The following is a 23,776-nucleotide window of genomic DNA, read 5'->3' as shown; positions in this document are numbered from 1 at the left end:
GAGCGTGCAGAGCATCCTGCTCCTCCTCTACAGAGGTCCAGGGTAACCAGCATCTCCAGGCACCTCCTCCCTGCTCCCAGAGCTGATTCTTGAGTTGGCACTCCCAGGTCCAGGGCACAGCCTTCTCCAGCTGGGTGGTGCCTCCTCCCATGTAAGTGACCCCAGCAGCCCCGCCCCATCCCTGAGGGATATTGTCGAGTCTGCCCACCGGCTGGTGTCCTGAACCTGGGCAGCACAACCCTGTGAGACATCCAAGCTGTCCAGAGCAGCCTGGCCCAGGCTGGCACCCAGCTCTGAGGCCAGCCATGCCTGACCCTGGGTGAGGGACTTCCTTCCTGCAAAATGGGTCATCAGCTGGTGTAATGGAGTGCTCAGCCCCGAGTCCCGAGCGTGAGGGAAGCTCAGCAAATGACATGAGGATCAGGGAGCCATGCTGAGCCACTCACTGGGACCCCCACCTCCAGCGGCAACATCTCCCCCGCTCACAGGGCACCGGAGACCTGGCTTCACCCTGAATCCAGAGGCGCGTGGCACCTCCTATGCTGTTGTCGGGGCTACCTGCCCCCCCAATATCCTACGCCCCAGCTCTCCCCTGAAAGCCTCTCCGTGTCCTTGAAGCATGAGGCGGGCAGCGGGGATGGGAGACAGATGCATCCTGGGCCAGGTCACAAGGCAGCGGAGGGCGGGGATTGAGTTACGCCGGTGAAATGTCGTAAAATAAATATAAGGACGGTTGGTATACTTCAGGTAAATTAGGCTGATTCAAGCTGTCAGCTTCAGGAAAAGTCTAAATAAACAGAGCCTGCCGTCTCTTCCCAGCTAGGAAGGGGTGAGGGCGCCCAGCCGGGCCAGGCGGCCGGGCTAATCCGTCAACCTGCGGGCAGGCAGCGGCCTTGGGCCGAGGTGCTGTGGGTGTACGAGCCCCCCGTGGAGACGCCCCCTCAGCAGGGTCCCATCCCTCCATGTGCAGCTGGGACCCTGAGCACATCCATGCCTCTCTGATCCTCGTAGGGTGGAGGTGACAGCTGAGTTGTTGTTCAATCGCTCAGTCATGTCTGACCCCCTGCAAACCCATGGACGGCAGCACACCAGGCTCCCCTGTCCTTCACCCTCTCCTGGAGTTTGCTCAAAGTCATGTCCGTTGAGTCAATGACGCCGCCTTGTTGTCAGGGCACCAGGCTTCAGAGTAGGAACAGGGTACCATCTAGCACATCCTCATGGGCTGGGCAGGGTCCCGCATGCCTGGCCCAGCTGACTACCCAGGGCTGGGCTCCCCGGAGGTCACCCCTCCCTCAGACCCTGGGCTTCCTCAGCAGTGAGACACAGCTGGGGGTGTGCGGGGGTGGGCATGAAATTCTGGAGCCCGTCCCTCACCCCGGCTCACAGTGGAGCCTCACTCTAGGGAGCTCTGGCCAAGGTCACCATCGCAGCACTCACTACTCCAGCCACTGAACAGAACCAGGCCAGAGAGCCAGCCAGACTCAGGCCTGGAGTGGGAGGGACTGGCTGAGGCCCTGGACACCCCTCCAACCTCGCTGCCCAGGCCTCCCTCCTGCCACATTAGATCCCGGGGTATCTGGCTTTCTGCCATCTCTCTAGGGAAGCCTGTCCAGAGCCCCAGTCCAGACCAAGAGGGGTTGGGAGTGCTGAGGAGGGTTGGGGCCCGGGGCGGGGTTGGGGGTGGCGCTGACCCTAAGTGAGGGTCTCAGGACCACCATTTTGGCAGCATCCTGCCCTGTCCTCTGCCTCTCTCTGTTTTTCTATTTCTGTCTCTACCTCTGTCTATCTCCATCTCTCCTCCCGCCACTCCCCTGCCATCTCTCATCCCTAAATTGCAGCCATGCCACCACTCCCCTTGCTCCATGCTCCACCACACCCCTTGCTTCAACACCTGGGTTGAAGCCAGCCTGGCTCCAGTGCCCATGCAATCTTGGAGCGGTCACCTCTGTCTCACGAGAGACTCTCAAGCCCCTTTGGAGGCCTCCTCCTGGGGCTACGTCTGCATCTTCCCACATCCTCAGTCAGTGCCCACCTGCCCCTTCCTCACCTTGGCCTGTCCAGGGCCCCCACAGGTGTCATCACCCACCCTGATGACAAGGACACCTCTTCTTCCTACTCAGAACCCAAGACCCGAAGGGGTCTGGCAGCTCCCACCTGTCCCCAGAGCCCCATTTGCAGAGGGGGGGGGGTCTGGCTTTGCCAAGCTGGATGCAGCCCAGGAGAAGCCTGATTTGGGGTGCAGGACAGTGGGGAGACCAAGGAGCCCTTCATCTGGATCCGGACTGCCCTAGTGCCCACCACCTCAGCCGTTGCCCCTGGGGGCCTTCCTGTGGGCGAGAGCCCTGCCCACACCCCTGCCTAGCTTGTGCCAGCGAGGCCCTGAGCCTTCCATAGGAGGGGCACAACTTGAGCATTTTCTGCACCTGGTTAGTAGAGGCTCACAGATTGGGGGTGTGGAGAAACCCCCACACTGCACTCAGTGGGTTTCTAAACAGCCGTGACGGGACACGCTAAATGCTCTGATCCCTAAGGTGGGAGGAGGCGCAGAACCAGGGGCAGGGGGGCACATCCCCGGAGCAGACTTTAAACAAAAAATCCTGGTCACTGGCTTTGGAAGCGCGTGTTGTGCTGAGCCACCCAGGATCCTCGGGGCCACACTGCTAGAGTTGCTGTCACCAAACCCCACAGGCCACCCAGCTCTGAGCACGGGGACACTGATTCCTGCCCTGCCTGGTCAGGCCTTTCCTGGGGCAGGGTTTCAGAGGCCCTGATGGACATGGCCTTGGGTCAAGGGCACAGGGGCTGTGGACAGCCCCTCGCCTGTCCAGCCAGCCCAGCTCCCACCCCTCCACACCCTGCCCTCCTTATCCTGAGCGCCCACATGCAGGGCTGGGGGCAGGGGCAACAGGGAGGCTGTGAGAGGTCCTTGGGGCGGGCGGGCGGGAGGAAGCGTTTGATTTTCAGGATGGAAGTTTGTTGATATCTATTTCTCTTCCTGGGGAAACAAGTCGGTCTCAATTCAGGGAAATGCTGGAGTCAGCAGCCCCACCCCCAGAGCTGCCCCCCACCCCCGTGATTGAAAGCCTGCTTGGGGAGGAAGCGCAGGAAAGGCCCCCAGTGGGATGGGGGCTTGGGCACCAGAATGGATCAGGGATCGCATCTGGGGTGGCCTGGCCAGAGGAGGGGTTCCTCAGGGAAGACCCTCATCCTCCCCGGTTCCCAGGGCAGCCCCTCTTTCCAAGCACAGATTCGCTGTGAGTGGTCAGCCAGTGGGCACCTCTGGTTCAGGTGCACCACCACTTGACTGGCTTCCAGATTTGCTTCTCAGGTCACAGGATGGGGTGGAGGCAGAGCCACCCTGGGGCAGGTCCCTGAGTCGCCCACTGCAGGGCATCTGGGCTGTCCCTCACTGCCAGGAGGCAGAGCTGCTGACCCCTGGCCTGTTCCCCTCTCTCCCTCCTGCTGGACCTGGGCCTGAACAGTCCTCTGCACAAGTCACAGACTTCATCAAAACTTCTGGGAGCTGGGGGCCACAGTGTGGGGAAGGTAAGCAGAGACCCCATGCCAGGTCTGCAGTCACAGCCAAGGCCCCATAAAAGGCCTGCATGCCCCCGATGCTTCAGGGACTGAAGCCCCCAGCTCTTCCTTCTGAGGGGCTACCAGGTGACCCGTCTTAGCTGGAAAGCCTGCCTGCTGGTCACTGCGTGCGAACCCCCACAAGCATTCACCCCCATACCCACCCACAGAAGGAGGCTTTAGAAGGGCCCAGGTTGCTGGCTCCAGCAATACAAGCTGACCCCACCCTCAAGGGTCCCAGCCTGATGAGAATCTCCTTCTTAAACCTTCCCAACTGCCGCATTCAGACTTCTTCTTGCTGAGAAGTGTTTTGTGGGTCCCTGGTGGAGACCCCAGTTCTGTCAGCTTACCCTAAGACTGAAGCACTCAGCCCAGGAGGGAGCAGCCTGGGGAAACGGGGTCACAAGGCCATCACCCCTTACCCAGCAATCAGCCCACACCCACAGCTCCCAGAGCCAGCTCTCCAGATGGGGTAATCAGGTATTTATTGCTGGCGATCGCTAATAAATTGATCGTTACTGCGTTTACTTTGAAGAATTTGCAGCTCAAAGCTTGACACACTGTTGTTTCAGCCCCAAATGAACAAGAACCTTTAAAATCCCTCATCAATCGCACCTTTAAGTTTACACCAAATTTAACAAATGAAATCTGCTCCCGGCCTGTGCACTCAGCCAAGGGGCCACCGCCCCCACGCTCAGGGTCTGCCGGGCACCCAGGATCCGGAGGAAGGTGAGGACCAGCCCAGCACCCAGACATCCTGGGTGTGAATTGCAGCACCAACTGGAGTGAAAATCACCCCAGGGGGCAGCAACGCATATCTCTGTCCTGCCTGGTAACGAAATCAATGCCCTCACAGCCGGCCAGCTCCAGCCTCTCGGGGCAGACGCCAGATTTATGGATAGTAGATGACCAAGGGAGATCGTTGCCCCAGAAAACACCTGTCCCACAGGCTGGGCCCGCCCACATCCTCTGACTCTGCACACAGATACGGTTGGCCTCCCAGCTCCATGTGAGGAGGGATGGGCAGGGGGCTTCTGGACTTCCGGGCTCCCCCCGTGGGCATTCAGGGAGGTGATCTACGGGTGGTTTTCATGTGGGGTCACCCTCCCTCCACAGGCCCAGCTCCAACGAGATGGTCCTTTGGTGGGGGGTGGGGGACTGGAAGGCAGTTAGTGAAGGGCATCTGGGTGATCAGAGGGCCAGCCCTGCCTGCCAACAGCCATGCTGGCCTTCAAAAGAAGAGGGTTGGCATGCAGGGGCTGTGCCAAGGGTTTCAGGCAGCCCCAACAGGCAGGACCACCCAGACCCTCCTCCCCTAAAGCAGGGAGGCTGGTCTGTACCCGGGGCTCCTTCCACCAGCTCCCAGGGAGGCTAGGGTGTTTTTCTGCTGACCCTCAGAGGGAGCAGGGTGTCTTTGGCTCAAGGGAGGCCTCGGGAGCTGGAGTCCCTGAGCGAGCACCAGCCTCCACCAGGAAAGGGGCTGCCTGGGCCTGGACCCTTAGAGGAAAGGGCCATGTCACTAAAAGCTAAGATGTCTGGACCTCAAGGCAGACCCCAGAACCCCCACATTCCCTCCAGGGTCACCTCGCCCAGGACCAGGGTCTGTCACCCCTGGGCCCTCCCCACTCCCCCACCCCTCATCAACTCCACCTGCCCAGAGGAAGGGGTCCTCCTTGGGGCTCCTGGGCCTCCCGCCGCTCCCCTCTCAGACCATCCCCAACTTCCTGGGGGGTGGGAAGCAGCTTCTGAGACAGGAACACTGCCCTAGTGCTGGATGGGACAGGGATGGGTGTGGAACACAGGAAAAGGATATAGGAGCATGATTCCTGATGCCGGGGGGCAGTGAGAACTCAGCGGTGAGGACTTGGCCCTGTCCCACACACAGGAGAGAAGCCCCACGTGATGGGTTTGGTTGTTAATGGAAGATGGCTGAGGAAGAAGCTGAGCCCGGAAACTCGTCATTGGTTAGGGAAAAGGGGAAGGTGCCCCCGAAGGGCCCAGCTCTCTCGCAGGGTCATATCATGGTCTCAGGGACTCAGGCCCATGCCTGGGGCCTCCAGGCAGCTCATAGCCACCAATGGACAAGCTGTCACCTTCTCCTGAGCCTCCTGGCCTCCCCACCTAGAAGGGAAGTGGGGTCCCCAAGGGAGACGGGGCCCTGGTGGTTCCTGAACCCACGATGCCTGCAGACGGCTTGTGCGCCTGGCCACATGCCCTCCAGACCCCCACAGTGCTGGGAGGGGTGGCCTCTGGAGGGGGTGCTGTGGCTGTGATGCCCGCATCCCCAGCTGTGTGGCCGACCACCTCCCCTACCCCCTCTGAAACAGAATGGCACAGAGAGTGGGAACCAGCTGTGCGGGGGTCCCGGGCATGGTGCAGACCCTCTCCTCCCCCCACAGTCAGCCAAAGGCAGGAAACACCACCATGCCCGGAGCAGAGCTGGTTACAGTGACAGCAACTGTGTGCCCGATGGTTACACTTCCCCCTGTGCCCCGCCCCGCCCACCCCCTCCCATCATCCCATCTGCCCATGAGGAGATGGAGCGAGAAGACATCTGACTATTTGTCCAAGGCCAACCAGGGGCAGGTGGCCAAGCCAGGACCCCAGGCAAGGCCCCGACTCAGGACACTGCCTCCTAGCCCCCAGCCCTGCATCCAGGCTTGTCTTGAGCCCCAAGGGTCCCCGGTGCCCGCCAGACCCAAGAATTCAGGGTGCCACCCCCCAACGGGAACCAGCACCCAGAGCAGGGCTGGAGCCTGGACACCGCTGCTGTCCTCACTGGGCAGAGCACAGAGGCTGAGCTGCTCTTAAATGGCCAGAGGCCCACAGAGGTGGAGGCCACTCAGCCCCAACTCTTCCCTAATTCAGGGCACTAAAGAGGTCCACTCATCGAACCCTGGAAGGTCTTCGTAGTCCTGGCCCTCTCTGTCCCTCAGAACCTGCATCAAACTCACCTCTTCCCTCTACCTGTCCCTCAAAGGTCAGCTTGAATCCCCACCAGCACAGTCACCACTGACTCCCTGACCCTCAGCATATATTACACCAGACTGTCTGCCCCCAACTCTCTCAGGGCAAGTCCAGGTCTCTCCACAGCCCTTTAAAAACCACCCTAACAGCTATAGGTACATGCATATTCATGAGTTAGTACACACATGTATGTATATGAGGGCTAGATTACATGCATATGGGCTTCCATGGTGACTCAGCTCGTAACGAATCTACCTGCAATGTGGGAGACCTGGGTTTGGTCCCTGGGTTGGGTAGATCCCCTGGAGAAGGGAAAGGCTATCCACTCCAGTATTCTGGCCTGGAGAATTCCATGGACTGTATAGTCCATGGGGTTGCAAAGAGTCGGACACAATTGAGTGACTGAGCACACAGCACCTGTATATACACATGCATGTGCATACAAGGCTCAGTATACGTGTGTGTACATAGGTTAGTACACATGCGTGTATACACAGTGGGTACACATTCACAGCTTACCTAGTTCTGTCTGCTGAGAGGCACAGCAGGGACACAAGCAGCTACAAGCACCACAGCACCCAAATCTTGGTTTCTAATTCTTTCTCCAATAAAGGAACCAGGAGTCCTCAGAGAACTGGATATGCCTGGAGTACTTCACAGTGCAGAGGATAAGAAAGTGCTCAAAAAACACAAATATGGGGCAGGTCAGAGGGACATGGGGTCAACTGAATGAGTTTCCAACAGCCAAAGCTGGAAAAGCTCGAGCTACAAAACAAATACCACAATACTGGATTGTAACTGAAAGTACAAAATAGATGTCTATGAGTTCACACTGATACAAATGATTAAAGCAAAGAAAGAAAGAAAAAGAGAGGAAGGAAGGAAGGGAAGGTGTTACGTCCTACCACAAGGCCACAGGTGTGAGGCCTCGCACCAGGGCCACAGAGCGGAGCTCAGAACCAAGGTCACCTCCAGGGCTGACCAAGCCCTGTTGTAACTGCTGCCAAAAGCCCCTGATGATCACCTGCAGGCTTCCTGACCCCAAATAAGGCAAAGATACCCACACTGATAGTCACCATACCAATCACCTAATGCCACCCTCCCAGCAGGACTTTTCTTTGTCTTGAGGCTACAAAAATTGGCTATTAACCCATGAAAATTGTCAACTCCTCCTGGTCTGCCAGGCCTGCTGCACTCGTAGTGCCCACATCATCTCTGCTCTTTGTTCTTAATAAACTCACTCCCTTCTAAAGTGCTCTGTGTCTGGAAATTCTTTTCTAACCTGTACTCAGACTGTCTCAACAGAAGCAAGAAAAAAGGAAGAAAGAGGAGGTAGGAAGGGAAGAAGGAGAGAAAGATAAAGGGAACGGACAAATGGTTATGGCTAAGAAACACCACGTGTGGACACGCCCCACAGGAGATAGCGTTTAGCCTCTGCCCCTCCCAATACTAAGCTTACAGAGTTGACATCTGGCAGACACTGCCTCAATTAACCAGAAGATCCAGGCCAACATCCCTGTGATGTCATGTGACCCCAGGGCCCCCCACGATGTGACGGGGGCACCACACCTCACGGATGTTCTTCCCAAAACCCACAGCCCTCATCTAACCTTGAGAAAAACATAAGATAAGCCCAAAATGGGGACACCCTCCAGACACCTGGCCAACCAATCTTCCTCGAGATTGACAAAGTCACAGAAAACAAGAGAAGACCCAGGGCTGTCACAGGCCTGATGAGACTAGGCGACAACCGCTAACCAGTGCCTGGGACAGTAACAGGTGACTTGGGCTAGAGCCTGGGGTCCCTTGCCAAGTCTTGCCGGGGCCATCCCCTGGCATATGCTCATGGTGATGTTAACAGAGTGGCAAGGTGGCAGGGTAGGGATGGTCTGCGAGAGGACCAGTCAGTGTCCTGGAGAAGGTCCATCAGTCTCAGCTCATCCGGTGTTCCTCTGGCAATTACACTGGAGGGACAAGGGGTTGGAGAGTATCCCAGAAAGAGGGCTGCACAGGAACTCTAGACTCTGTAAATTTTCTGCTCTAAAATAAAATTATTTTATAAATTTTTATAATAAAATAATTTTCACCTAGAAGTATTCCAAAATCAAAATTTTTAAAAATCACCCCAGCACAGGGCCTTAATGGAGCCACTGTTCAAAATCTAGAACTTGCCAATGGCTTGACTCTTCACAATTCATTCCCGGGCACCTCTCAGCACCTACTATGCACTGGATGGCAGGTTCTCCAGGGAGACTGGGGTCAGGGGCTGCAGGGACCCAGAGGATCCGAAGGACTGGCAAGCACCCTGGGCTTAGAGGACACCGAAGCTCCAGCCACACATCCAGTGAGTGTATCTAGCCGATACCAGGACCATGAGGACCTCCGCTGATGCCTGTCCCCTGCTAGGGGACCAAAGAGGCCACAGACGTCACCAGGACTGCATCCCCTGGCTCCTGAGACAAAGGAGACTCTCAGTTGTGAGTGGGTCCCCCAAACCAGAGGCCTCCCCACCCAGGAAAGGGTGGAGGACGCGCGACCTCAAGGTGCCCCACAGTGAGCCCAGCCCTCGGCTCCGAGCAAGGAGGCTCCCCAAGCCCTGTGTAAAAATGAATGATCAGCCCCCATTTCGAACGAATCCCATTAATGACTGTTGAGCACGTCCATAACTTCACCAACAAACTCAGTCTGAGAATCCCCAACAAGGTTGGTCCTTGATTAATGCTAATGGCTTTTCTCACCAGCTGTGAAAATGCATTTTCCATAATTTAGCTGTCATTACAATGGGAAGGATTTATAAAACACACGCGCACACTACGTGCTTGAAGGCCTGGAGGGAAGCAGCCCCAGGAAGTTCCAGGAAGCAGCTGGGTTTGCCCCCGACATGCAAGCAAACACCCCAGCCACACCTGGCACCTGCCTCCAGCTCCCAGGCCAGGACACAGCACCAGCCTCGGGACACCATGCAGAGGGTCCACCGTAGAACACAGAGCCTCTCCAGGGACCAGGGCAGAGGGCAGGACTGCAACCTACCGCCTAGGACCAGGTCCCCCCACTTCTGCCCATCCTGGAAGGAAAGAAAGCAGGAAGGAAGGAAGATGCCCTCCCTGCCCTCCAGACCCTGTAGCAGCCTCAACACTGCTACCAAGGATGGAGCCCCAGTGACAGGGCCGGTGTCCAGCGAGGGCAGCCTGGGGACCACTGGCCCCTGCTACCCCCAGCCAGCTGGGCACCGCAGCCCGCCCCACCCCAAGTGGTTTCCAACACAAATGAATATCTGGAAAGGGCGTGGGGGTGGGGCAAGCCGGGGAAAGGCCTCGAAGCAGAGCCGGCATCGAATCAATTAACGCGAGTTCTTCCGAAAGAACGCCATGCACGCTTTGCCTTCAATTAGCAGATCTCGCCGGGCGCTGCAGGCCCGGAGCCACCGCCACGGAAACTTTCCCCTTCTTGTTTTAATCTTCCACCGAGCCCGGCCTTTCGCCTCCAGCCCATCTAATTGAAACTAATCTTCGCGGGCAAGGCCTGTCTCTTCCCCCTAATCCTCCTCCGAGGAAGTTCACATGGTCCCAATTACGGCCACACCGGCCTCTTTTATTCCCAGCCGCGGCCCCCTCTGCCAGCCTCCTTTTCTGAAAGTCTGCATTATTAACTCCATGCTTGCGAGTTCCTGCCTGTCACGGGGCCGCGAGATGCTATCGCCGGCTGCGACGGATAAGGTTACCACGAAAGCATTTTGTGGATTACGTTTTGCACAAAGGCGATAGAGGGCACGATAGCGCAGAAACGGTGAGTTCCGTGGGCAGAGGGGGAGCTGAGGAGGCTGGCCGGGGGCCCAGGCTCCGCGGCCCCTGGCCCGTGGGCCAGAATGGAGGAGGGTTCTGGAAGCTTCCTGGAAGGGCAGAGAGGGAAAGGGGGAGCAGGGCAGCCCAACAGGGAAGGTGCTGAAGCTGCTCACCCCAGACAGCCCCCGGTGGCGGGGATGCTGCTGCTGCCAAGCAGGAGACAGGGTCTCTGGGGCTGCCTCAGTGTTACCACAAGCCAAACGGAAATCCTACATTTCCAGGCTGTCAAGAATGTCAAGTTTCCGTGCTCGGGGCTGGAATCCCATCACCGCCATGTGGGCACACTGGTTATCGCAGCCGATCAGACCTCCATTGGCAGCTGGGATGTCTCTGATTAATTTTTTTAAAAGGAAACTGAAATAATCATTACTTAATGAAGGCAAGTCCCCAAACCCGGAGTCTAGGAAAGAGATATGATGAAATAGGCCACGCTGCTAGGGACCAGGTGGGGAGGGGCCAGGCAGGAGAGACAGGCACCCCTTGTTACAGACCAGCTGGGGCCCCAACTACGCCACAAACACCAGAGCTCTGAGCAGAGGCCCAAGCTTCTACCTGCCACATTGCAGTGTCACAAGTGAGGGTCTGCTGTCTTTGACCTTGCTTTGTGGCCGGCTTCTAGCTTGGTCATAAAGCAAGAGGTGTATGTATCTCTCACCCACCTTCAAATACACACATACACACACACATGCTGGCTGGCAGCCACAGCATTTCTAGAATAGTCCATGGAGCAGGAAGCATATCCCTGCAGGAAAATCCCAACCAAGACGCCTCTAGATGGGACCCATCCCCTACAACACGCTCCCTTGGAAGCCTCTGTGCACCTCTGTCCTTCAGGACAGGATGCAGTGCCTCAAATCACAGGCTACTCTGAGCCAGTTCCTCGAAGCCCCAGCTTCCTGGCCCAAATGACACTGCCACCCAGGTGAGCCCTGAGGGACTCACTGCCTGGCCTCACCCTGCCTCCAGCACCCACCATGCCACTGCGTTAGGTCCTGGACCCAAACTTGGAGAGCTGGCTCCTCCCCGTGAATTTCTATTCCCCTTCCCACAGCTGCCCCTTCACAGAAGCCCGCAGACTAATGCAGGAATCTGCTCCAAGCCTGGCTCTCTCACCTGTCCCTGCAGCTCTACCTCCCAGTGCAGGAAGGGTGAGGACTGGCTCAAAGAATGTCCAACGTGGCACTGCCTTGCCCTGGACCTGAGCAGGACACACCTGGTCCCCTACCAAAGTCATTTCCCTACTCGCATTCTCTATTGGAGCCTTTTGTGGCCTTTGGGCTCAGCACCTTACCTGCCTCCTCCAGGCAGGAGATAGTACAGACCAGGGATCCCAGGATTCATCTTCTGAAAGCAAGTCTCAGCTCCCAGTGGGGCTGAGCCCCCAACAGGAGGACCAGACCCCTCCTTGAGCTGTGTCTTAGCATCCCAGCCCCAGCACTGAGCTGATGTCACATCCACGAGGAGCCCAAAGAGAAGGATAGGAAGACTCAGATCCTGCTCAAAAGCAGAAGAGAAAAATAATGACCATAAAAATAAAATAAAATGTCAGAACAGCTAAAATCAAAGAGACTGAGCATGCCAAGTGCTGACAAGGCTGTAGAGCAACTGGAACTCAGCTGATGTGGTGCAGCCACATTCTGGAACAATCTGACGGTTTCCTTTCAAGTTAAGCCTAAATTTCCATGAAATTGAAAGGGTGGTCACTCAGTCATGTCTGAATGTCTGTGACCCCATGGACTGTAACCTGCCAGGCTCCTCCGTCAATGGGATTCTCCAGGCAAGCATACTGCAGTGGGTTGCCATTGCCTTCTCCAGGGGATCTTCCTGACCCAGGGATTGATGCCGGGTCTCCTGTATTGCAGGCAAATTCTTTACCATCCAAGCCACCACGGAAGCACCATCAGTTCAGTCGCTCAGTCATGTCCAACTCTTTGTGACTTCATGGACTGCAGCACGCCAGGCTTCCCTGTCCATCACCAACTCCCAGAGCTTACTCAAGCTCATCTCCATCGAGCTGGTGATCCCATCCAACCATCTCATCCTCTGTCATCCCCTTCTCCTCCCACCTTCAGTCTTTCTCAGCATCAGGGTCTTTTTCAATAATGCCATTCTTCGCATCAGGTAGCCAAAGTATTGGAGTTTCAGCTCTAGCATCAGTCTTTCCAATGAATATTCAGGACTGATTTCTTTAGGATTGACTGGTTTGATCTCCTTGCAGTCCAAGGGACTCTCAAGAGTCTTCTCCAACAACCACAATTCACAAGCATCAATTATTTGGCACTCAGTTTTCTTTATAGTCCAATTCTCACATCCATACATGACTACTGGAAAAAATATAGCTTTGACTAGATGGACCTTTGTTGGCAATGTAATGTCTCTGCTTTTTAATATGCTGTCTAGGTTGGTCATAGCTTTTCTTCCAAGGAGGAAGCATCTTTTAATTTCATGGCTGCAGTTACCAACTGCAGTGATTTTGCAGCCCAAGAAAATAAAGTCTGTCACTGTTTCCATTGTTTCTCCATCTATTTGCCATGAACTGATGGGACCGGATGCCATGATCTTAGTTTTCTGAATGTTGAGTTTTAAGCCAACTTTTTCACTCTCCTCTTTCACATTCATCAAGAGGCTCTTTAGTTCTTCTTCACTTTCTGCCATAAGGGTGGTGTCATCTGTGTATCTGAGGTTATTGATATTTCTCCCAGAAATCTTGATTCTAGCTTGTGCTTTATCCAGACCAGCATTTTGCATGATAACTTATATACTTATATAAGTTATATACTTATATACTCTGCATATAAGTTAAATAAGCAGGGTGACAACATACAGCCTTGACATACTCCTTTCTCAGTTGGAACCAATCTGTTGTTTCATGTCTGGTGCTAAACTGTGACTTCTTGACCTGCATACAGATTTCTCAGGAGGCAGGTAAGATAGTATGCTATTCCCATCACTTGAGAAATTTGCCACAGTCTGTTGTGATCCACACAGCCAAAGGCTTTGGTGTAGTCAATAAAGCAGAAGTAGATGTTTTTCTGGAACTCTCTTGCTTTTTCGATGATCCAGCGGATGTTGGCAATTTGATCTCTGGTTCCTCTGCCTTTTCTAAATCCAGCTTGAACATCTAGAAGTTCATGGTTCACATACTGTTGAAGCCCAGCTTGGAGAATTTTGAGCATTTACTTTGCAAGCGTGTGAGATGTATGCAATTGTGCCATAGTTTGAACATTCTTTGGCATTGCCTTTCTTTGGGATTTGAATGAAAACTGACCTTTTCCAGTCCTGTGGCCTTGCTCAGTTGTGCAAATTTGCTGGCATATCGAGTGCAGCACTTTCACAACATCATCTTTAAGGATTTGAAATAGCTCAACTGGAATTCCATCAGTTCCACTAGCTTTGTTTGTAGTGAAGCTTCCTAAAGCCCACTTGATTTCATGTTCCAGGATGTCCGGCTCTAGGTGAGTGATCACACCATCGTGGTTATCTGGGTCATGAAGATCTTCTTTGTATAGTTCTTCTGGATACTCTTGCCACCTCTTCTTAATATCTTGTGCTTCTGTTAGGTCCACACCATTTTTGTCCTTTATTGTGCCCATCTTTGCATGAAATGTTCCCTTGGTATCTCTAATTTTCTTGAAGAGAACTCTAGTCTTTCCCATTCTATTGTTTTCCTCTATTTCTTTGCACCATAGAATCCAGCTATTCCACGCCTAGGTATTTACCCAAGAAATGAAAACATATGTCTTCCCAGGGATGTGTAAGTGAACGTTCAAGCTAACTGTATGCATAGTAGCCCCACAATGGAAATTACCCAGAAGTCCATCAACAAGGGAACGATAGACAGCCTGAGTTCCATCCATATAATGGATACATGCAGTGGACATGAGTATATGAGTGTACGGTGAGTGATTTAGTCGCCAGGTCATGTCCAACTCTTGAAACCCTGTGGACTGTAGCCTGCCAGACTCCTCTGCCATGGGATTCTCCAGGCAAGAATACTAGAGTGAGTTGCCATTTCCTTCTCCTGGGGATCTTCCCAACCCAGGGATCAAACCCGGGTCTCCTGCATTGCAGGCAGATTCTTTACAGACTGAGCTACGAGGGAAGCCTTGAGTATATAGTAGATGCATGCAACAGATGCAATGAGTGGGCTGTGCAACAGATAACATGCAATGAAAATAATACATTGATATAGACAATGGGTATATACAATAGATAGGGTGGAAGCTTACATAAAATGAATACAATGTATCTATATGTAATAGAAGGGCTTCCCAGGTGATTCAGCAGGAAAGAATCTGCCTGCAATGCAGGAGACACAGGAGGTACAGGTTTGATCCCTGGATGAGGAAGATCCACAGGAGGAGGGCATGGCAACCCACTCCAGTATTCTTGCCTGGAGAATCCCATAGATAGAGGGGCCTGGCAGGCTATATAGTCCATGGGGTCACAAAGAGTCAGACATGACTGAAATGAGTAAACAGACACAGTGGATAGATATATACAATGGATACTTACAGTGAACACATGCGTGTGTGCTAAGTTGCTTCAGTCACATCCAACTCTGTGACCCTGAAGACTGCACCCTGCCAGGCCCTCTGTCCATGGTATTCTCCAGGCAAGAATACTGGAGCAAGTTGCTGTGCCCTCCTCCAGGGGATCTTCCCGACCCAGGGATGGGACCCAAGCCCCTTATGTCTCCTGCATTGGCAGGCAGGTTCTTTACCACTAGCAGGCTCAGTGCCACCTAGGAAGCCCCCACAGTGAACACAGTGTATCTATACATAATTAATGGTTGAATGGTGGACACATACAATGGATACACTGGGGGGATACATGGATCTGCTGGAACTATGTATGGACACATAGGACGCCACTCAGCAGTGGAAAGGGTGATGAACTACGCACATAGCAACATACATGAACCACAAAATAATTACACTGAGACAAGGAAGTCAGACTAAACACACAAAATTATCTTCCACTTAGGGCTTCCCCGGTGACAGTGGTGGTAAAGAACTTGTCTGCCAGTGGAGGAGATGTATGAGACACAGGTTCCAAACCTGGGTTGGGAAGGTCCCCTGGAGAAGGAAATGGCAACCCACTCTAGTATTCTTGCCTGGAGAATCCCATGGACAGAGGAGACTGACAGACTACGGCCCATAGGGTCACAGATAGTTGGACACAACTGAAGTAACTTAGCACACAAGCATATGTAAAACTCTAGAAGAATCAAAATGGATCTATAGTGATAGGAATCAGACCCGGGGTGGCCTAAGGTGAAGGGTAAGGAAGAATTGTGTGCAAAAGATGGAGAGAAGTTTCTGGGGAGATGGGAATGACTACAGCTTGATTGGGGTGTGGGGGGGGGTTGTTCTGAGAAGTCATGACTTGCTCAGGGTTGCCCAAGGTGGATCAGGGTTCATGCCCCCACCCCTCAAGTACTGGCCAGATGCCTCAGAGCACCAGCCCCGTGCTTCGTGCTGGTAACAAGGATGGAAAAACAGACCCGTGATGCCCACAGTCATGGAACAGGACTGAAGCTGAGGAAATAATGAGAACAGGTGTATTTTGCATGTGTTGTGGTGAGTCCAAGAGGAAAGGGGGCAGAGTTTGGTGAGAGAATAACAGGATAACGTCTTCGGGGGGCAGAAAGCCATTCTGAGGAGGTGACATCAAGATGGACCCAAAGGATGGGAAGCAGTCAGGACGGCAAGGGCTCTTTCCCTCTGCAAAGCCCAGGACAGGGCTGGGCCCTCCAGTGCCTGGGGCAGCTCTCGGCTCCAGAACATGTCCAGAGACAAGAGGACAGGAGGGACAGGGGCCCAGACCACAGTCTGTGTGGTGATGAATCAGAGAAGCTGACTCGGGGGAAACAGCAACCCAATTCATCTAGGACTGAGGGGTCGCCAGCAGGCAGGACTTTCTGTTTTAAAACTGGGACAGTTCTGGTCACCCTTGGTGGGGTACATGGTGGTTTCTTCAATTCTCAAAGGACCACTGGGTGCAAGAGAAAAAAACTGGATTCTCTGCAGCTGGGGTGGGGGCAGCAGAGTAGGAACCAGGCTCCAGGGAGGCCATTCCTGTATCCTATGGAGGGTCAGCCCCTCCTGCTGAGTTGGCCCCAAGCCTCTGCCCCAAACGCTTGTCTCCATGGACAGAGATTCTGCGGGTCCTAGCCAGCCTGCTTCACGGTTAGATAATAGGATCATTCAGATATGCAGATGATACCACACTAATGGCAGAAAACAAACAAGATCTAAAGAGTTTCTTGATGAGGGTGAAAGAAGTGAGTGAAAAAGCTGGCTTAAAACTTAACTTTCAAAAAACTAAGATCATGGCATCCAGTCCCATCACTTCATGGCAAATAGATGGGAGGAAAGTGGAAACAGTGACAGATTTTATTTTCTTGGGCTCCAAAATCACTGTGGACAGTGACTGCAGCCATGAAATTAAAGGACGCTTGCTCCTTGGAAGAAAAGCTATAACAAAACCTGGATAGTGTATTAAAAAGTAGAGACATCACTTTGTCGACAAAGGTCTACATAGTCAAAACTATGGTTTTTCCAGTAGCCACGTATGATATGAGAGTTGGACCATAGAGAAAGCTGAGAGCCGAAGAATTGATGTTTTTGAACTGTGGTGCCCAAGAAGACTCTTGAGATTCCCTTGGACAGCAAGGAGATCAAATCAGTCAATCCTAAAGGAAATCAAGCCTTGAATAGTCATTGGAAGGACTGATGCTAAAGCTGAAGCTCCAATTCTTTGGCCACTTAATGGGAAGAGCTGACTCACTGGAAAAGACCCTGACACTGGGAAAGATTGAGGGCAGGAGGAGAACAGGGCAACAGAGGATGAGATGGTTGGATGGCATCATTGACTCATTGGACATGAGTTTGAGTAAACTGAGGGAGATCATGAAGGATAGGGAATCCTGGCATGCTGCAGTCCATGGGATCACAAAGAATCAGACATGACTGAGCAACTGAACAAACAAACAGGGTTGGGGTGGAGTTAGATAAGCTTGGGGTCCGGAACACTGTGGCTCTTTCATTCAGGGAGCAAATATCACAGGGACCTGACGCAGAACAGCCCCATCCTAAGCACTGAGACAGAGCCAAGCCGGGTGCTGGGCTGGCTGGATGCCGGGGCTGGGTCAGGCTCAGCTCAGGACGCTGCATGGCCAGGAGACCCAAGGCACAATGGCAAAGTCAGAGTGATGATTCTTCCCCTGGTCAACATGAAGATGCCCGTGAGTACCTGCTTCCTGTTCTTAAGAATAACAACCAGTCACAAGGTGAGAGGAACCAGATCTGGGGAGCACCCATTTTTGCACCAGCTAAGAACATTCTCTCCAGGAGATGGTGCCATGGAGGCATCACAGCCGTGGGCTCATGGTTCTTTTTAAAAATATATTTCCTGATGAACAGTGGCAAACTTTTTTCAGCAGACATGAACAGGATGTACATTTCACAATTGATGTAGCTGATGTCAGCATCAATGGTGTGTACTTATCTGCTCAGGCTTCCATAAGAAAAGTCCAACAGATAAGGTGGCTTAAACAACAGAAATCCATTCTCTTGTTAATTCCTGAGTCCAATATCAATGTGTCAGCATGGTGGTTACTCCTGAGTCCTCTCTCCCTGATGTGTAGACACTGTTTTCTCCCTGTGTCCTCATGTGGTCGTCCCTCCATGTGGGTCTGTGTCCTGACCTCTTCTCCCCATTAGGACACCAGTCGCATTAGATCAGGCTTCACCCTAATGACCGCATTTAACTTAATCACCCCTGTATAAACCCCAGCTCCAAATATGGTCACCTCCTGAGACACTGCTTCCCTTGTGGCTCAGCTGGTAAAGAATCCACCTGCAATATGGGATACCTGGGTTCGATCCCTGGGTTGGGAAGATTCCCTGGGGAAGGGAAAGGCTACCTACTCCAGTTAGTTAACCTTATGGGCTTTCCTAGTAACTCAGATGATAAAGCATCCACCTCAATGCAGGAGACCTGGTTTCAATCCCTGGGTCAGGAAGATCCACTGGAGAAGGAAATGGCAACTCACTCCAGTGCCCTTGCCCGGAGAATTCCATGGACAGAGGAGCCTGGTGGACTACAGTCCATGGGGGTCACAGTCGGACACAACTGAGCACCTAACACACACCTGAGATATTGAGGCTTCAGGGCTTCAACATAAGAATCTGGGGGCGGACACAGTTCAGCCCATTTCTTTTTTTTTAAATAAGTGTGTTTTTTATGGCTGCGCTGGCTCTTTGTCGCTGTGGGGGCTTTCTCCAGTGGCAGCAAGCAGGGGCTCTCCCTAGTTGCAGTGTGCAGGCTTCTCATAGCGGTGCCTTCTCTTGTTGCTGGGCATAGCCTCTAGGGCACGGGCTTTGTTGCTCCATTGCATGTGAAATCTTCCCACACCATGGCTCAAACCCATGTCCTCTGCATTGGCAGGCGGATTCTTAACCACTGGACCCCCAGGGAAGCCCAGCCCATTTCTTGCTGGTGTTGATCTTTCTCCTCCTTCTTTGGGAATCTGGAAACATGCCCTCTCCTCTCCTTGAGCCACAAGCTTATGTCACCATAGCCGGCAGAATAGCACTTTCTGGTTAAAAAGCACAAAGCAAAGAGTGGCAGGAGCTACTATTCATCACTGAGCCCCAACCCAGGCTGGTCATGTGACAGGGTCCAGCCAATAGCAATCCAGATGAGGGCAGGGGCGGGAGGAGGTGCAGGAAGGGAGGGCAGCCGGCAGAGCCCTGACTCCTCTGGTCCCTACCCTGATACATAGGGCAGAAGCAAGGGCCCACAAGACGTACTGCAGAAGGAAGCAGCCTGGGTCCCTGAGACCACCTGGGACTCCTACCAAGGAGACCTCCCTGATCTCATGGGACTGTGACATGAGGAAGAAACAAACCCAGGCTGTGTTGCCAGGGGGATTTACGGCTTACTTTTAAAGCCTCCAATAGCCCAGTGATCCTGGGTGATACACAGACTTAAACTTCACATTTCCAGTGATTACCCCCACCATCCCTGAGATGAGAGCCTGGATGCCTCCTGGCCTCACCCCAGTCCTGGGAGTCTCTGAGGCGAGCATCGTGTTGGAGGATCTGGGCATGCTTGACTCAAGTGGAAAAGAAAGAAGTTCACTCAAATGAACTGAGAACCAACCCCCCCAACCCGGGACACTCTGAGGTCCTGTTTCAACTCTGTGCTCCACAACACAGATTCCTGATGGACCCTGATTAAGTCCCTGTCTACACTGTAAAGATTTCATGTGGTTGAAACCACCACTAAGATAGACCGATGAAGGAAGGGTGAAGCTATTAGCAGCGGAGGAGGAGACCCAGGAAGGCCTGGTGGCCTGGATTGCAGCCAGGTGGGTGAGGGGAGCAGCGGGTGTCTTCTTGAGATAGCAACCTGGGCTGGAGGTAGCAGGCAGGTGCTTACATGCTTTCTGTCTTTTCTAAGCCTTTCTTTCCATTAAATTAGAAGTTTGTTCTCACTATAGGTCCCCAAGAATGGTAGATGGGTTTGGCAGTTCTGAAGGAAGATTTTTTCCTTTTCATACTGTTCATGGGGTTCTCAAGGCAAGAATACTGAAGTGGTTTGCAATTGCCTTTTGCCCTATAGATGGTATCACCAACAATGAACATGAGTTTGAGCAAGCTCTGGGAGTTGGTGATGGACAGGGAAGCCTGGCATGCTGCAGTCAATGAGGTCAAAAAGAGTCGGACACGACTACGCGACTGAACTGAACTGAAGGAAGACTTTGGATATTCATATAAAAAGAAGACCTAGAATTATGCAGAAACGATTTGCTGTCTTTTGCTGAGCATTTACCCTATGTCGAGAGCCTGTTCTCCTAATGCTCTGCCCACATTTAATCCCTACAACAAGCTCGTCAGCAGGTTTCTTAGCATTCTCCCAGTTTCAAGTTGAGGAAGCCAAGGCACAGCTGAGTTATTGGGGGCGTGGGGTGGGAATGACTTGGAGAGAAGCAGCCAGAGTCTGTTTCCTGCTAAGAGCACCATATTGTGTATCTCACCATGTTGGATGTGATATTGGGAAAAGCGGGTAAAATGAACAGAGAGGTCAAAGCCAAAAAGTTCTCAGCCCCTCTTCAACACAGTTCTCCACAATCCATTGCAGAGTTGAGATGTCCTTCTAAAATATGCTCCATATTTCCTATCAACTTATTTCTCAATTAAACAAAAGGGAAAAGACCTACCTTTGGTAGTTGAATCATGTGCAACATAGTTCAGTTTTATAAAGAAATAACTGTTTCCTGCTCAGGATTAAAATAATTTTAATTTTATAATATATTTATTATATAGTATCATACATTTTGGTGGCTGAGTTGGCAAAAAAAAAAAATCTGCCTAAAATGCAGGAGACACGGATTTGATCCCTGGGTCAGGAAGATTCCCTAGAGAAAGGCATGGCAACCCTCTCCAGTATTCTTGCCTGGGGAATCCCACGGAGAGAGGAGCCTGGTGGGCTACAGCCCATGGGGTTGCAAAGAGTTGGACATGACTGAAGCAACTAAGCATGTATGTCTGTATCATACATTTTCCGTTCCATTATAACTTACAGGTGGCCAATTCTCCTCCCAACATAGCTTTAAACCCTGGGGCACATATATTCCAGACACACAAAAGGAGAATGTGTGTGCCATGTGGCCATGGAAACAGAGACTGGAAGGAAGCAGCCACCAGAGGCCTACAGGGGCAAGAAACAAAATTGCCACTAAAGCTCCTGGAGGCAATGCTACCCTGTCTCCACTTTGATTTTGAACCTCTGGCCCCCAGAACTGTGAAAGAGTAAGATACTATTGGTTTTTGGCACTTCCCCCACTGGTTTGTAGCAATTCATTACAGCAGCCCCAGGAAACTGATACCCTGGGCATAACCAAGAGAGGAAAAATAAAAACAGGCAATAGAAACAGACCTGCAAGTGATTCAGATACTGGAGTTATCAGAAAAGGCTTAACAAATATATATTTAAGAAGATAGAAAAATTCCACCAGAAATTTGGAATCCATGAACAGTCATATATAGAAATTCTAGAATTGGGGAAAAATGCCTTCAGAGGACTGACAGCAGACTTTTTAACAGAAATGACAGAAGACACTGTAATAGTTAAGAAGTGCTAAGATAAAACAACTACCAATTAGAATTGTGATGTAAGAGAAAATAACTTTGAAATTAAAGGCCAACAATTCCTTAAAAATTTAAACACAGACTAACCCAGCCGCTCCACTCCTAGTTGTATGCCTGAGAGAAATGAAAACATACATCTGCACAAAACCTGTACACAAGCATTCCAGCCGCTTTATACACAAAATCCCTAAAAAAGGAGGCAATCAAATGTCCATTGACTATCAAATGATAAACAAAACGTGGTCTATCATTACAATGGGTATATTAAGCCATAAAAAGTACTAATTCACTCTACAACATGGATGAACCTTAAAAACATTATGCTCATTAAGAGAAGCCAGACACAAAGGGTACATATTGTGTGACTCCATTTACACAAAATGTCCCCAAAAGTCAAATGTTTAGAGACACAAAGTAGGTTAGTGGCTGCCGAGAGCTGGAAGAGGCGACTAAGAGTGACTTAATTTGTTTTTTAAAGACAAGTTAGGTTTTTTGTTTGTTTGTTTGTTTGTTGTATTTCTCTCTCTCTCTCTCTCTCACTCTCTCTCTCTCTCTCTCACTGTGCCATGTCTCAGCTGTGGCACGCAGTATATCTTAGTTGCAGCATATGGGATGTAGTGCCCCAACCAGGGATCGAATCTGGGCCCCCTGCATTGGGAGCTTGGAGTCTTAGCCACTGGATCACCGGGGAAACACTAGAGGAGTGATTTTAAGTAGGCAGGAGGTTTCTGTCAAAGGTGATGGAAATGTTCTAATATTAGCTTGTGGTGACGGTTGTACAACTCTGCAAATATACTAAAATTCAGTGACTTGTGTATTTAAGACACAAATTTAGTGGTATGTAAATAAAGCTCAATAAAGTTGTTTTTTTAAGGAAGGCCAAAAAAAATTTTGCAGACACAAACTGAAAAAACTGACATGGCAACAACACACATGCATAAATATTAAAAAGTTCTCAGACAAAAGGAAAATTATCCCAACCTGGAGAAATGAATTCATGAGACAATTACATGCACAGAAAGGATAACTAAGTGAACAACCACAAATGAGTTTTTTCTATATAAAACAGTAATGATACTCACAGGGTTTTAAATATATGTAGAATTAAAATATATCACAGCAATAACACAAGATGCAAGAGAGGGTCAGAAGAGTTAAAGGTACCTACAGGGTTCTCAGTTACAGTAGAGCTAATAGATGAAGCATGCATGTTTCCATCTTTAGGGTAACGACTAAAAGAAGAATAAAATAGATGATTTCTAACAAGTCAACAGGGACTTCTCAGGTGATTCAGTGGCAAAGAATCTGCCTGTAATGAAGGAGATGCAGGAGACTCAGGTTTGATTCCTGGTCTGGGAAGATCCCCTGGAGAAGGAAATGGCAACCCCCTCCAGTATTCTTGCTGGGGAATCCCACGGACAGAGGAGCAGGCTACAGTCATTGGGGTCTCAAAAAAGTCATACATTACTTAGTGATTAAACAACAAGAAAAAAGTCAGCAGAGAGAGAAAGGAATAAAATGACAGTAGACAAAGGGACTGACTCACTGGAAAAGACCCTGATGCTGGGAAAGATTGAGGCAGGAGAAGAAGGGGACAACAGACCATGAGATGGATGGATGGCATCACCGAATCAATGGACATGAGTTTGAGCAAGCTCCAGGACTTGGTGATGGACAGGGAGGCCTGGCGTACTGCAGTCCATGGGGTCGCAAAGAGTCGGACACAACTGAGCAACTGAACTGAAACAAGGGGAAGAGGGTCCAAAAACATATATTCCCAAGAGAAAATCTGATAGTCAGATGGTAACTTTAACCCCCCAAAATATCATTGATTATATTCAACATAAAAGTACTAAATGTTCGAATTAAAAGATAAAGATTATGGGACTTCCCTGGTGGTCCAGTGTTTAAGACTTTGCCTTACAATGTAGGGGACCCAGGTTCAATCCCTGGTCAGGGAACTAGATCCCACATGCAACAAAATAAGAGTTTGCATGCCAAAACTAAAGATCCCACATACCACAAGGAAGACTGAAGATTCTGTGTGCCGCAACTAAGATGCATTGCAGTAAAATAAATAATGAAAATACACATTTTTTAAAAAGATAAAGATTGTCAAACTGTATGTAAAAAAACAACCAACTGTATACTGCTTGTGATATACTTTGATTATAAAGATGCAAAAACTCAAAATGAAAAGGATGTAAGAAATCTGTGCCCTATAAAAAT

Source organism: Bubalus bubalis, chromosome 5, assembly GCF_019923935.1.
Source record: "Bubalus bubalis isolate 160015118507 breed Murrah chromosome 5, NDDB_SH_1, whole genome shotgun sequence".
In the NCBI taxonomy this organism is placed as follows: domain Eukaryota; kingdom Metazoa; phylum Chordata; class Mammalia; order Artiodactyla; family Bovidae; genus Bubalus; species Bubalus bubalis.
Note: the sequence above shows the minus strand (reverse complement) of the source record.